We start from the raw sequence: 7,456 nt of genomic DNA on the forward strand, positions 1-7,456 counted from the left end.
TCCGGTAAAAAAAATAGATTCTGTGCGCCCTGCAGAGTGGATGCGACCGGACAAAAGAAAAAGATTCTACGTGGCGCCCTGATATTGCATGCACTGCTGTGACCAGACAGCCCCAAATAAAAAAATCTGCGCGCCCAGCAGGATGCGACCGGTCAGAACAAAGTCTGCGCACGCTGACACTTGAGCGCGCATGTGATCGGGCAGCCCCAAATAAAAAAATTTGCGCGCCCAGCAGCTATCGGATGCGACCGATCAAGAAGAAAAAAAGATTCTGCATGACATGTTGCGCGGAAAAACAAAGAAAAATACTGCGCGACTGAAAAAGCTGCAGCTCACAGACCTGCGCGGACAGGCCTGCACGGACAGAACTGCACTGACCGGTCAGAGACCGGTTCAACCGGTCCACAATGCTGGTTCAACCGGTTTTGACCAGGATGGTCCTGGTAAAATCTGGTTAAAACCAGCTGAGCTGAAGTTCAGCTCCGAAGTTCAGCTGACCTCCTACAGCTGAACTAGAAAGTTCAGCTGGTCAAGCCAGTTGAGCCTTTTTAAAAAAATCTTAGCACTAAAATTCATTCGAATTTTAACATTTTCACCAAGTTTTTGAAAGATCATCACAAAGCTTTAAGACTATCAATCAAAAATAGTGAATCAAACAATCTGTGTGTCCGTTTTCAAGTTAAGTTACGAGAATCCAAGATATTTAATTCACTCCTAAGAAAGCAAAACCTAGTCTCATCGAGGGGTTTTGTGAAGATATCGACTAGTTGATTTTCGGTGCTCACATGAAACAATTCGATATCTTCTTTGGCTTCGTGGTCTCTCAAGAAATGGTGTCTGATGTCAATATGTTTAGTTCTAGAGTGTTGCACAGGGTTGTTTGCAAGTTTTATGGCACTCTCGTTGTCACACAAAAGTGGAATTTTGTTAAACTCACAACCAAAGTCTCTAAGGGTTTGCTTCATCCATAACAACTGTGCACAACATGCCCCAGCTGCTATGTACTCAGCTTCTGTAGTGGAAAGTGCAACACAATTTTGTTTCTTGGAACTCCATGATACTAAGGATCGCCCAAGGAATTGGCAAGTCCCAGTAGTGCCTTTTCGATCTACTTTGCAACCGGCATAATCTGAGTCAGAATAGCCAAGTAAATCGAAAAGGGAGCCTTTGGGATACCATAATCCTAGGTTTTGGGTGTGAACTAAGTATCTTAGAATTCTCTTAACTGCTACAAGATGGCAATCTTTAGGGTTTGCTTGAAAACGTGCACACATGCAAACACTCAACATTATATCAGGTCTAGATGCACATAAGTAAAGCAGTGATCCTATCATTGATCTATATAATTTTTGATCTACAGGTTTACCTTCCTCATTTAGGCCGAGATGTCCATTTGATGACATTGGAGTCTTGGCGTGTTTTGCTTTTTCCATGCCAAACTTCTTGAGCATATCTTGTGTATATTTGGTTTGGCATAGAAAAGTACCTTCCTTGAGCTGTTTGACTTGAAATCCCAGGAAGTATTTAAGCTCGCCCATCATAGACATCTCAAACCTGTTTGTCATTACTTTGCTAAACTCTTCACAAAATTTTTCATTAGTACTACCAAATATAATGTCATCAACATATATTTGGCACACAAATAATTCATTGTCAACTTTGCGAGTAAATAATGTAGAGTCAGCTTTTCCTATTGTAAACCCATTCTTAATTAAAAAATCTTTAAGACAGTCATACCAAGCTCTAGGGGCTTGTTTAAGCCCGTAGAGTGCCTTGTGAAGTAGATAAACATGATTTGGCTTCTTTGGATCTTCAAAGCCCGGTGGTTGCTCCACATAGACCCTCTCTTGTAGTGGTCCATTTAGAAATGCGCTCTTAACATCCATTTGATATAGCTTGAAATCATGGTTAGTAGCATAGGCAATTAATATTCTAATTGACTCTAACCTTGCTACCGGCGCATATGTTTCACCAAAATCAAGTCCTTCCACTTGAGTGTAGCCTTGGGCAACCAACCGTGCTTTGTTTCTTGTAACCACACCATGTTCATCTTGTTTGTTCTTAAAGACCCATTTAGTCCCAATCACATTTTGTTTGAGTCTTTGGACTAAGGACCAGACTTCATTCCGGGTGAAGTTGTTCAACTCCTCTTGCATGGCAATTATCCAATCCGGATCACCCAATGCTTCTTCAACCTTAAGTGGCTCAAGAGAGGAAACAAACGAGTAAAATTCACAAAAATTAGCTAAACGAGATCGAGTTGTTACCCCTCTCCTGATGCTACCCAGGATGTTGTCCACCGGATGATCCCTTTGAATTGTATGGACTCTAGGATGAGGCACTGATGGTTGTCTTTGTATTTGCTCCTCCTCATAATTCACTTGATCAAGAGGCACTTCATCATCAATACTTTCGTGTTCATCTTCTACCACTGTTGGCATCCTTTGATGATTTTCTTCATGGCTTGGATGACTTGAGGTTGATGGGTTTGCTTGGGTGGAGACTTTGTCACTCACCACCTTTGCACCCACATCAACAACCTCATTGGTCATCCAGAAAGTTCCTTCCTCATCATCCTTTTCTTGAGGTCTCACTTCACCTATTGCAAGTTTCTTTATGGCCTCACAAGGTAGTTCTTCATTTCCTGCAGTGTCATTAGAAACATGCCCTTGCGAGCCATTAGACTCATCAAATGTCACGTCTATCGCTATTTCAACAAGACCGGTGGTATTGTTGAAAACACGATATCCATGCGCATTTGATGCATAACCAAGCAAGAAGCCCTCGTCCACTCTAGGAGCAAACTTTGAGCTCTTGACTTTCTTGTTAAGAATAAAACACTTACAACCAAATGCTCTAAAATAATCAACTTTAGGTTTGTTACCAGTGAGAAGCTCATAAGCAGTCTTTTTGTAGATCTTGTGAAGATAGAGACGGTTGATTGCATGACAGGCGGTGTTGACCGCCTCTGCCCAAAAGTTGTCAGGTGTCTTGTACTCATCCAACATGGTTCTAGCTGCTTCGATTAAAGTTCGGTTCTTTCTTTCCACAACACCATTTTGTTGTGGAGTGTAAGGAACCGAGAACTCATGTTTGATTCCTTCTTCGCCTAAGAATTCTTCGACACCTGTGTTCTTGAATTCCGTCCCATTATCACTTCTCACTTTCTTGATTTTGAGCTCAAACTCATTTTGAGCTCTCCTCATGAATTTCTTCAATATCTCTTGAGTTTCACCTTTATCACTTAAAAAGAAAACCCAGGTGAATCGAGAAAAATCATCAACAATGACTAAACCATACTTACTACCACCAATGCTAATGTAGGCCACAGGTCCGAAGAGGTCCATGTGAAGAAGCTCCAATGGCCTCTTTGTTGTGACCACATTCTTTGATTGATGTGGGACTCCATGTTGCTTTCCTGCTTGGCATGCGCCACAAACCCTATCTTTCTCAAATACAACATTTGTTAGTCCAATGATGTGATTATCCTTTTGAAGTTTGGCCAAATTCCTCATACCGACATGGGCTAGCCGGCGATGCCATAGCCAACCCTTGTCGGACTTTGCCACTAAACAAGTCTCAGGCGTCACTTTACTTGTTGTGAAATCAACAAGATAAAGCTTGCCCTTCAAGCGACCAGTAAAGGCAACTGAGTCCTCCCTTCTAAGGATCTTCACATCCACATCATAAAATAAACAATTATAACCCATTCCACAAAGTTGTGAAACAGACAACAAATTGTAGCTTAAAGAATCTACCAATAAAACATTTGAAAGTGATTGTTGGTCAGAGATAGGAATTTTACCAATACCAATCACCTTACTCTTGCCACTATCTCCAAACACAATTTCTTGTGCTTCTTGAGTTAGTTGCAATGAATGAAACATGTCTTTCTCCCCGGTCATGTGATTTGTACATCCACTGTCAAGCACCCAACTTGACCCACCAGAGGAGTAGACCTTATCTCCTTTTGCCATGAGGCAAGTTGGAGTGTAGGAGTCGTCTTGTAGGTTGGTGAAGAGTTGCGCGCTTGACGTAGATTGGATGGCCACGTTTGCCACCACTTCCTTTTCCTCGGAGCTAGAACTCTCTTCATCGGAGTTCCATTCTTCACCAATATGGGCTTGACCATATTTCTTCTTCTTGAAGTATCCCTTGGCCTTGCCTCCCTTTTTAAACTTGTCCTTCTTGTATTCCTTCTTGGCTTCTTGTTCCTTCTTGTATTCCTTCTTGGCTTCTTGTTCCTTCTTGTTAGGACAATCCGCTATGAAATGACCGGTTTGGCCACATTCATAGCATGCCCTCTTCTTTCCTTTCCTTTGGAACTTGTCATTCTTCCTTACAAATTTCTTGAATGTTTTGATGAACATAACTGTGTCTTCATCACTTGAGCTATCTTCATCACTTGAGGTCTCGACCACTTTCTTTGCTTTGTGGTCTTTGTTCTTCTTGGGGTTGTCTTGTTCATTTGTGATCAAGGCATGAGAGTCTCTTGTCTTGATGGGGGCTTCTTCGGACTCGTGTTGTTGAATTTTTGCAAATAATTGATGAGGCGTCATATCCTCATAGTCATCACGATCCCTTATCATCCTTGCAAGACTCTTATCCTTTTCTTTATATGCTCTCATGAATAATCTTGTGACCTTGGAGTCACTCCAATCTTCACTCCCAAGTACTCTTATTTTGTTGACCAACACCATCAACCGATCAAAGAGTGATTGAAGCGACTCACCCTTTGTCCAATCATATCTTGCAAGCTCACTTTCCAAAGCTTCAACTCTATGTCTCTTAGCTTTGGGATCTCCTTCATGTGACATTTTAAGAATATTCCAAATGTCACGGGCATCTTCTCTTCCTTGAACTTTCCGGTATTCTTCCGGACAAAGACTTCCTTTAATTATGCTCACTGCTTGAGCATTGCGATGAACCTCTTGCAGCATTTCCGGAGTCATCTCTTCTCCTTGGGCGGGCTTATACATACCTACATTAACAATCTCCCAAAGACTAGGATGCACACCGATTAAATGCGACTTCATCTTGTCGGCCCACTCGTCATAGTTCAACTCACTAAGAGTTGGTAACTTTCCAAGTGGGGCGGAAGAGAAGTTGGGAATATAATTTCTAGAGTAATCGAATTGAACTTTGCTAAATTCGTTACCTTTGCTTTTGGTAGATGATCCTTTGGTGTTCAGACTTACCTTGCTCAATACCTTAGACACCAAAAGATCCACTAGATCGTCATTGTAATCAAATGTTCCCTTACCTTTATCTTCTTCGGCCTTTCTTCTTGATTCTTCTTCTTCGGCCTTTTTCTTAGCATCTTCCTCTTTCATTTTGAGGAACATTCTCTCGGCAATCTTCATGGCGAGGTCGAGGACCTTGGGGTCCACTTCCTCACCGGAAGATGTGATGGGGATTTCCTCGAGGAGAGGATCCACATGGTCCCGTTGAGTAGACATGATCGTTTCCTCACGCGGTTAAGCGTAAAACGAGGTACGAAGCTTTGATACCAATTGAAAGTAGCCTAGAGGGGGGGGGGGTGAATAGGCTAATCTGAAAATTTTCACAACAAACTTCGAAAGATTGTTAGATACACAGTTCGACTGGTGCAGGCCGGTTCAACAGCTACGTGCGCAAGTGTTGTAGACTCGTTCTCAAGTGCTATGAATTAAGAACAAGGCAACATAAAATTTAAATGTTAACACCCTTCGTCCGCTGAAGCATTATTCCTTTAAGGATTTAATGAACTTCGGACGAAGGTCAAGGACGATACAATTACGAAGGTTGAATCTTCGTAATTGAACTATAATAGATTATGTAAAATAATACTAAATATGAAGCATCAAAGACAAATAAATTATAAATGAGCAATCATCACTTTCATATTATATTAACTTAATGCACTCAAATATTAGATACATTTATACCTCTGCCTTGGCAAAGATTAATTTCCGAGTGATGCGATTGCAATTACAGGAATGCGTGAACAGTAAAGGAATACTGTTCACTATTTATAGGCACAGGACACAGCCTGTGAGGAATTACAATCACGCCCCTCGTAAAAGTTTACAACACCGACTCAAACACTTATGGACTAAAAGGTCATTCCACTTTTAAGTCGGTTTGTAATTCCGAAGCTTCATGAACAGCAACCTTCGGCATCACGTGCAGTCAGCTTCAGCCGAAGCTGTTTTCTTCCTGAAGGACCTTCGGCAACGAAGCATGGTCCCAACAGTAGCCCCTTCGCGGTGCTAGATCGTTTTTCGTAACGAGCTTGATCCGTGAAAAAAGTATCTTAGGCTTCAGGAAGCCGAAGGTCCGAAAAACACCTTCCCTGAGCTCATTGTCGAGAAACGATTCAACTTCCAAGTGCGTAGCGGTCCCACCCTGCAGGGTTACTATTTGATATCTGCGGTCCACCGCGCAGTGGGTGTGAGCAGCTGTTTGCCCGGTGTAAAAATCCTGGCGATTCACCTTCTTACCTGCAGTACTATATAAACAAACGGGTAGGTGTGAAGTTACCACAGCATTCATTGCTATTGCACTGTTTTGCTGCAAAATTTTTTAACCATAGCCGAAGCTTAACTCTCGCAATCAGACGAAGCTTCGGTACAAAGCCTACTTCGTTAGAAGAAAAAGCTTCGGAAGAAAAGTTTTTTAGTTCCCAAGAAATTCAAAATTAAATGGCCAGAGTGCGCTCTACCGCTAGAGTTGAGCGTGAGGGAGACGAAGCTGAAGGAGCAGAGACTGTTCCTATCTCCGAAGTGATGCAACGATCCGGACTGGTGACCTCGGAAGGAATCCGTACTGCCGAGACAGAGCAGACTGTTGCCGAGACAGAACAAGTTGCTGCCGAAGCAGAAGAAGGAAATATTGAGGAAGCTGATCCCGATGATGATTACCATATTGCCGTGCCAAGCAAGCCCAGTCACTTGGACTTCGGAAAGTCGACTGTCTCCAAGGCTGACCTCTCCAAGATGGTGAAGTCGGGCTATTTCAGTGAGAATGAGAAGAAGCTACTTCGCTTCGGGGGGGGGAGGAAACTACCCCAAAGCCAGAAAAGGATGAAATAGTCATTTTCAAGAGCTTCCTAAAGGCTGGGTTGAGATTCCCCTTAAATAGGATGATCTCTGATGTGCTGCAAAGATTTGGCATCTATTTTCACCAACTTACTCCCAACGCAATTGTCAGGCTCAGCGTCTATATCTGGGCTCTCCGAAGCCAGGCGGTGGAGCCATTTGCCGACAGCTTCTGTCGAGTTCATGAGCTGCATTACCAAACTAAGGCCAGAAAAGATGGATTGCATGAAAATTTCGGTTGCTATAACTTTGCTTATCGGAAAACCACGAAGTTTCCCGTGATCAGCTACCGAAGCAAATGGCCAGCAGGCTGGAAATCAGAGTGGTTTTATGTCAAAGTTGACAAAGACAAAGAGAAGCTAGTTCAGAGCCCTCTT

Source organism: Zea mays, chromosome 1 (assembly GCF_902167145.1).
Source record: "Zea mays cultivar B73 chromosome 1, Zm-B73-REFERENCE-NAM-5.0, whole genome shotgun sequence".
Classification (NCBI taxonomy): domain Eukaryota; kingdom Viridiplantae; phylum Streptophyta; class Magnoliopsida; order Poales; family Poaceae; genus Zea; species Zea mays.